Source organism: Cebus imitator, unplaced genomic scaffold (genome assembly GCF_001604975.1).
Source record: "Cebus imitator isolate Cc_AM_T3 unplaced genomic scaffold, Cebus_imitator-1.0 Scaffold33, whole genome shotgun sequence".
In the NCBI taxonomy this organism is placed as follows: domain Eukaryota; kingdom Metazoa; phylum Chordata; class Mammalia; order Primates; family Cebidae; genus Cebus; species Cebus imitator.
The window spans coordinates 272,794-281,785 of NW_016107348.1; the positions used below are offsets into that span (position 1 = coordinate 272,794).

Genomic DNA, 8,992 nt, shown 5'->3' on the forward strand with positions numbered 1-8,992 from the left:
AATATATATATATATTATTTCCGTAAGAAATCTTTAGAGTACTTAGATTCATTTCCAAAACATCCAAGGTATTTTTAGTAAGCTTATAGTTTCCTTGCCCATTGTTTCAACTACATGACCTTGTAACTAAAATTAGGAACAGGGAGAATAAAAACTTACGGCAAAAGTATCAAGATCTGGACTTTAAAAAGGAAGAACATAGGCCGGAAGAATATCTAAAATAAAGCCACCTTATAAGAACAAATAATGTTAATACCCACTAAGTCATTAAATCTGAGGAATACCCAGATTATGTAACTTCTGACGTCAGAGTATAAAAGAAAAGGGGCATTGATAAAACAGTGGAAATTAGGAAACACAACTACATTAAGGATAGTTACATCCTAACCAGGAATACAATTTAATGAGTCACCAGTTTAAAACGTGCAAAACTCAGACCTAGAAGAGTAAGGCTTATATAACGTTGTCCAATGATTTAAAGTGCTCAGATAATTCCTCCACATTAGAATGAACTCTGCAATTCTAAGCTTCCTACCCAACATCCCAATCCCATAATAGGCAATCACATTATACTAATTATCACTGTCATGATTTATACTCATTGGAATACTGATTATTTCACAAGTCAAGTGTCTAAGAAATTTTGACTTTGAAAAGGCAAGAAAATAAAGTTTAAAAGCCAGGGATATTCAATATATAACATTATATAATGTGAATATTAGGAAACAAGAGCAACAGCTATCATAAAGGTTTTTTTGTAACAGAAAGTACCTAGGAAGAACAGGCCCAGAATTAGGGGGTTCTAAGATAAATAAGACATGGTCCTGGCCCTCAAGAACCTCATGTACAAATGGGAAAAACAAAAAAGTAAATCAGCTATTGTAAATCAGAGATATGGCCTGAATGCTTTTGGTATCATAGAGCAAGAATGTCTCCTAGTATAGACAAAAGCAGAGAAGGCCTCTTGAAAGAGGATTCTTGGCCTGAGTCTTAAAGGAAACTCAAGAATTAGCCACTGAATAAAAGCAGGTTAGCATGTAAAATACCACCACTGTGATATATATTAATACTATATTCATTCATTCAAGAAATATTTCTTGGCTGGGCATGGTGGCTCATGATTGTAACCCCAGCACTTTGGGAGGCCAAGGCAAGAGGATGGCTTGGTTCAAGACCAGCCTGCGCAACATAGCAAAACTCTGTCTCTACTAAAAATACAAAAAAAAAAAAAAAAAATTAGCTAGGTGTGGTGGCACATGCCTGTAGTCCCATCTACCTGGGAGAATGAGGTGGGAGAATCACTTTAGCCTAGGGAGGTTGAGGCAGCCATGAGCCATGCACTCCAGCCTAGGCACTGCGCTCCAGTCTGGGCAACAGAGTGAGACCTTGTCAGGGGAAAAAAAAAAAAAAAAAGGAAATACTTCTGGATCACCTACTGTACGCCAGGGACAGGCCATATTTACAGGACTACCTGTACTTTGGTATGGCTAGATCCTCAGGAGCATGTATGAGATTGGGAATGCACCAAATTAGGAAAGCTTTGGATGCTCTGTTAAGAAGTTTGGACCTCACTCTAAAGACGGTAAGAAATCATTAAAAGCTGGTAAGCAAGGAAGCAACAAGATCAGAGTTGTATATACCCTGACTCAGGCTTTCTTATACGTTCCCTCTGAGGAGCTGCCATGAAGGCTCCGGAGGAGAGGAAGGAGCTGACATGTCCCATGTTTCAAAGACACGGCATGAGACTCTGCTAAAAGGCATACCACCTCTCTACCCCTCATGTTCTATCATCAGACTTCACCAGTGGAATAAAAAGGTCCAGTACCAGTAGCAGGTAGGAAACAGAAAAGTAACAGAGAGGAAAGAGAGTTCCTCTGGCCAAGATGCATAAGGGTCACCTCCAGGGAACTATTTATATTTTAAACAGAATATGATACCAACAAAATAAAACTAGAGGATATTAATCTGATAACAAAGTAAATTTTATGTTGTATGTATTTTATCACAATTAAAAGTAATTTTTTAAAAGAAAAAATCATCTGAAATTTAGGTGAAACATTTTCCTATTCTGTCATTTAAAATGATAAAGATTAGTTCAGGTAATAATTCCCTCATTCTTCACACTTAAAGAACTCCTCCAAATCCACCCTCTACCACAAAGCTAAATGTGCAAAAGTATAAAACGCCTGATAATTACTTCATTAGGGGAGAGAAGAGAATCATATCCCAAATGGACAACATCCAATAACCAACTATCCTTGAGAGTTGCAATGGTGCAAACTGCCACCAAAAGGAATGCACATGGATTTGGACACATTCTAATAGCAAAGCTGTCTGCCCAGGCATGCTGCTGTAAGAACAGTACATTCCTCCTTGTTCTGTCCACCGCCCACCTGAAGCCTCATTATGAAAGGGAGTTTAAACAAAACTGTCATATTTAAGCCTCTAATATATGTGTATTTTCAGTAAGATCCGCTAGGTTAAAATAGTGGCAGCAAACCCCTCCAACATTGCCCAAAGATTAGACTCTGAAGATTTCTGAATAGGAAAATAATTTTGGTAACCTCTATTTGTCAAAAGTTTTGACTTAAGATTGCAATCTAGTTGCAAAGATAGGGAAATAAGTTACTAACTTTCAGGAAACTGATATAGTATGGTAGAGGACTACTGAGAATCAGATTAATGGGGTCTGAGTCCTAAATAGCTGACTTATTAGCAGCTCTGTGACCTTGGGAAAACTGCCCAACCTCTCTGAGCTTCAGTTTTCTCATCTATGAAACATGATTAATGATGTTTACACCATATATATCATGGTGTTGCTGTGAAAAGCAAAGAACTAAATGTAACGCTAACTCAGTACACACTCTATCGCACCCTCTTAATCTTAATTTCATGGAACTCCTTTTGAATACCATGATTTATCTTTCCAGCTCATTCTTTCTAATACATAAATTCATATAATCATGTGACCCCACCAGATCTCCCATCTACTGACCAAACTGTCTTCGAACTATCTTTTCACTGTTCCTCACCCTGTGAAGTCCTCTCTTCTCTCCTTACCCAGCTTAAGTTTCATGGCCCATCATTATAATCACCTGCTCCTCTCTCACCTGGACATACTAACTTTGCAGAACCACAAGCTGGGCAAATTCAACTATTCTCCTACTTCTAAAGTGAAGGTGGCTGGAGAAAAAAAGCACAAAACCAAGCTGACTGGCCTCACTTTTAACTCAGGATCTCTGGCCTCAAATGAGCCCTTAACACTGCCTGGTTATCATACTATATTTCTCTAGGCCATTTACTTTCCCACTTTTCTAGACAATTATATGCTCTTCTCTCTTTTCAAACTCCTAATACCTTCTTCTACCCCCTTTCTTACTAAGCCAATGACCCAGCTTAGAAAATTAAAGTGATCAGAGAAGATCTTCCAGGGTACTTGATTTTCTGTTTCTGAGCTGTTTCACTTAAGACAATGGCTTCCAGTTCCATCCATGTTGCCACAGAAAGATATGATTTCATTCATTTTTACAGCTGAATAATATTCCATTGTATACAGCTATCATATTTTTTTACCCATTTATCCTTTGATAGACATACCAAAACCTTTTAATCTTAATTGTCAGCTTTATGGTTGTATTTTCTTATTTTTTTATTTGAATTAACATTTTGCATATTTAAATTTATTTAGGAGCATTAAGTATGCAGTGTTAGTGGAAATTTTTTTTGGTTAACAGCTTACAGAACCTTATTAATTTTAACAAGAAGGACCAGTTTGGCTTTGTAGGATATCTGATTTATGGAACATTTTAGGATATCAATCAGCATTTTTTTGAGGTACGGAAAACTAGAAGTAAATTGTCATAGTATTGCTGCTAAGAATCATTGGGGCTCCTGATTTAAGTAGCTAAGTTTTTTTTTTTGAGACAGGGTCTCACTGTCACACAGGCCAGAGTGCAGTGGTGAGATCATGGCTCACTACAGCCTCAATCTCCTGGGCTCAAGTGATCTTCTACTTGAGGTCTCCCAAATAGAGAGCTGCATGTTCTCACTTACAAGTAGAGGCTAAATAATGTGTACACATGGACATAGAGTGTAGAATAAGGCACTGGAGATTCAGAGGGTGGGACGGGAGGTGAGGGCTGAGAAATCACTTAATGGGTATGACTTATATTATTCAAGTGATGGTTACACTAAAAGCCCAGACTTCACGACTATATAACAAAGGTGCACTGGTGCCACTTAAATTTATAACAACAACAAGATTTGAAAGTTTAGAGGAATGTGTATTTCTGGAAATAAGACTGATTTTCACTTGGAGGAAGATAATCACAAGGTTGTTAACCTTCTCAACAAAAAGAGAGCATCTTTCTATGTATGCATAAAGCAGTCAACTCAGGTCAATTAATCACGAAGCAACAATCTAACAAAAAAGACAATACCTGTCTTTGACAACTGAACTTATAAAAAAAATTATAATAAAAACATAAGTTAAAACGTTGTAGAGCACTAAACCAGAAGCCAGAAGACCAACGTTCTGGTCTTTTCTCTGCCATAACTAAATATGGGAATTTTACTGTGTTTCCATTTCTCCATGTGTAAAATTAAGGAACAGGAGAAAAGAGCACTCTAAAATTATTTCAGAGTTTTCTGAGCTTCTTCCTGACAAGCAAGACGACTTGTGGTCTGGTTCTTGGACTTTCCTAGTAGCATGACCCCCAAATGCCAGTCTCCACTCCCGCCTCAAAAGAAGACACCAAGACCACCTCCTGTTCTGAGACGAGAGGAGACATCATCAACCTCTCTAGACTTGTTGAAGAAGAGAGAAAAAGAACAGGAAGCAATTGAACATACTGATAAAGTACAAAATGAAATAGACAGACTTAATGAACTAAGAGGAATTTTGAAAGCAGAACAGAAAAATAAACTCTGTCAACCATTTTCTTCATAAGAGGTCAGAACTGATCTCCAAAATCACAAATCTGGGGGTAACAACATTTGTCAACCATCCTCAAGTGTCTGCACTGCTTAGGGAGGAGGATGAAGAGGCACTACATTATATGACCAGAGGTGAGGTGACAGAATTTGAAGATATTAAGTCAGGTTACAGAATAGACTTTCATTTTGATTAAATTCCTTCCTTTGAAAAGTTCTCTCCAAAGAATTTCATCTGAATGAGAGTGGTATTCCATCTTCAAAGTCCACTGAAATCATATGAAAATCTGGAAGGGATGTGATGAAACATTCAAGTCAAACACAGAATAAAGCCAGCAGGAAGAGGCAGCATGAGGCGCCAGAGAGCTTCTTTACTTGGTTTACTGACCATTCTGATGCAGGTGCTGATGAGTTAGGAGAGGTAATCAAAGATGACATCTGGCCCATCCCATTACAGTACTACTTGGTTCCAGATGTGGATGATGAAGAAGGAGGAGAAGATGATGATGATGATGAAGAGGAAAAAGGATTGGAAGATACCAATGAAGAGGGGATGAGGAAGAAGGTGAAGATGATGATGAAGGGGAGGAATGAGGAGGATGAAGGAGAGGTTGACTAACAGAACACTGATGGATTCAACTTTCCTTTTAAAAATTTTCTCCAGTCCCTGGGAGCAAGTTGCAGTCTTTTTTCCCACTTGTTGCTCAGTTGCCCTGTTCCTGAGGTCTCTCTTCTCTACACCATGGTTCTCAACTTATTTGGGGGGTAAATACCTTGAGCAGGATATTATGGGAAAAGAGTCTCAAACCCTTTTGGTTCCCAATTCATTTTTATCCCTTCCTGTCTGAACAAAAACTATATGGAATCAACATCACCGAGCTCTGTGGGAAAAAAGAAAAACCTGCTCCCTTAGCTCTGCTGGAAGCTGGAGGGTGCTAGGCCCCTGTGTAGTAGCACACAGAATTCTAGCTCTTTTCCTCCTTTCTCTGTATATTGGACTCAGAGAGTACACTGTCTCTCTATGTGAATAAGAACAGTGAGCGTTAACCAATGCGTCTACTCTCTCGTTTAAAAAGGGGTAATTTTTTTTTAAATATAGGGTTAGAGAAGGTCAGCAAAGGGTGGGTTTGAGATGTTTGGGTGGGTTTAGCGGGCATTTTGACAATGTGGCATCTCTTTTGGTATGTTAAAAAATTGAGATGTCTGACAGACATGCCTGTAGTTTAACACTTTTTTTTTTTTTGACAGAGTATCACTCTGTTGCCCAGGCTGGAGTGCCATGGTGCAATCTCAGCTCACTGCAACCTCTGCCTCTCAGGTTCAAGCAACTCTCCTGCCTCAGCCTCCCGAGGAGCTGGGATTACAGGCGCACGCCACCATGCCTGGCTAATTTTTGCATTTTTAGTAGAGATGGGGTTTCACCATGTTGGCCAGGCTGATCTTGAACTCCTGACCTCAAGATCCACCCACCTCAGCCTCCCAAAGTGTTGAGATTACAGGCGTGAGCCACCACATCTGGCCTTAAGGTGACACTTAAAAAAAAATTGTCTCTTAATAATGACTTGAGCCTTGCCACTCAATGGGAGAATCAGCAAAACCTGTAGTATCTTATTTGGAATTGATATTCTCTTTTTTTCCTTTAGTTCAGTCAGGAGTAGAAGGAATTGATATTCTCTATTGTAATTTTCAACCTGTTTATTTTTTTAAATTTTTGTTTTACTGGAAAGGAAAGATGATGCTCGGTTTTAAAAGTTAAAAGTGTACAAGTTTCTTTGTATAAGTTGCTTTGTTATAATAAAACTGTGTTCACAAAGGAAAAAACTTATTTCAGCTCAAACATCTTATGACTCCATGACCCAAAGTGAGGTATGTCAGATTATGTTTTCTTATTTTAAATATAAAAGTACATACGTTTGAGGTAAAGGTAGCATTATATAGTTTTTGACTAAAAGAGGTAGCTGTACATAAAGATAATAGCAATAATAAAAACCCATGAAAAGATGTAATGAGGATTAATAAAAATATACAATGCTTTGCCTGGATAAAGTACTTCTGTAATACTATTTTTTTAATTTAAAAAATTACCTTCTAAACCATTAACTTGAAATACTTAACAGTTAATTTTATTAAGTCCTATTTTAGGAAGCCTAGACAAGCAAACCAAATTAATAGAAATCGAGAGTAAAGAAAATTAGCAATGGGCTGGGCTCAGTGGCTCACGCCTGTAATCCCAGCACTTTGGGAGGCCCAGGCTCGGAGATCACTTAAGGCCAGGAGTTCAAGACTAGCCTGGAAAACATGGAGAAACTCTGTCTCCACTAAAAATACAAAAATTACCCAGGTGTGGTGGGGTGCACCTGTAATCCTAGCTACTCGGGAGGCTGAGGCAGGAGACTCGCTTGAACCTGGGAGGCGGATGTTACAGTAAGCCAACATCGTACCACTGCACTCCAGCCTGGGTGACAGACAGAGTCTCGTCTCCAAAAAATAATTAACAACGCCCTTCTGGGCTCCACCTACTTAATGAGTAATATATACTAGTCTTGAAATTTATTTCACAATTCTTTTTGAGCATGTGTGTGTGGGTTTATTAGCCATTTCAACTTTTTTTCCCAGATGGAGTTTGGCTCTTGTTGTCCAGCCTGGAGTGCAATGGTGTGATCTCAGCTGACTGAAACCTCCACCTCCTGAATTCAAGCAATTCTTCGGCCTCAGCCTCCTGAGTAGCTGGGATTACAGGTGCCTGCTACCACGCCTGGCTAATTTTTTTGTATTGTTAGTAGAGACAGAGTTTTACCATGTTGGCCAGGTTTGGCTCAAACTCCTGACCTCAGGTGATCTGCCCACCTCAGCATCCCAAAGTACTGGGATTACAGGCGTGAGCCACCGCACTCAGCCTTAACTTCTTTCTTAAACCCAACCAGATCCAGTAAAAATTTATTTAAAGTTTCCTTAAATATGTCAATATGCTGGGCTTTCCCTTTAACCTTCATTTCCCATTTCTCTTCTGCCTCCAGTACCATTTATTTATCATTTATTTTTTTTTCTGAGACAGAGTCTCATTGTCGCCCAGGCTGGAATGCAGTGATACGATCTCGGCTCACCGCAACCTCCGCCTCCTGGGTTCAAGCGATTCTCCTGCCTCAGCCTCCTGAGTAGCTGGGATTACAGGCATGCACCACCAGGCCCGGCCAATTTTTGTATTTTTAGTAGAGATGGGGTTTCACCATGTTGGTCAGGCTGGTCTTGAACTCCTGATCTCATGATCCGCCCACCTTGGCCTCCCAATGTGCTGGGATTACAGGCGTGAGCCACGGCGCCCAGCCCTATTTATTTATTTTTTAGACGGTGTCTCATTCTGCCACCCAGGCTGGAGTGGTGTAACCTAGGCTCACGGAACCTCCGCTTCCCATGTTCAAGCAATTCTTGTTCCTTAGCCTCCCCAAGTAGCTGGGACCACAGGCACATGCCACCACGCCTGGCTAATTTTTTTATTTTCAGTGGACATGGGGTTATGCCATGCTGGCCAGGCTGGTCTCAAACTCCTGACTGCAAGTGATTTGCCTGTCCCCACAAAGTGCTGGAATTACAGTCGTGAACCACCACACCCAGCCACAACACCATTTATATTTTAAAGTACTTTGCAGTGTCCACTTTGGTTTTCCCTTTTCTACATCTTTACCATGTCTGGTTCTCATTTTCTCTCTTACAAGTGATTTCATTTTTGACTCAAGGGACTTCATTCACCCAGTTAGATATTAAGAGTTCTGAACTTCTCAAATTTCAGATTTATTTCCTGTGTTGCACCGCCTTTCTAGACTTAGGAGGCGCAACATAGGAAATAAATACAAGACATAGCAGGTTTGTCAGCAAATTCAGACATATTATTCTGTCGGTTTAAATTTTCCAGGTTGACATTTTTATATTTATTTTATATTATTTTCATCACTATTAACTTGCTTGCTTAAAGTCTTTTTTTTTTTTGAGACAGAGTTTCACTCTTGTTACCCAGGCTGGAGTGCAATGGCGCGATCTCAGCTCACCGCAACCTCTGCCTCCT

At 39.6% G+C, this 8,992-nt stretch overlaps 1 protein-coding gene and 1 pseudogene across 2 annotated transcripts in view; one reads left to right on the top strand and one right to left on the bottom strand.

The window, feature by feature from the left end:
- The window catches only part of ABL2 (ABL proto-oncogene 2, non-receptor tyrosine kinase), a 131,154-nt gene that overhangs the window by 74,736 nt on the left and 47,426 nt on the right, over window positions 1-8,992 (bottom strand). The window lies entirely within an intron of this gene.
- LOC108301299 lies at window positions 1,424-6,116 on the top strand (annotated as a pseudogene).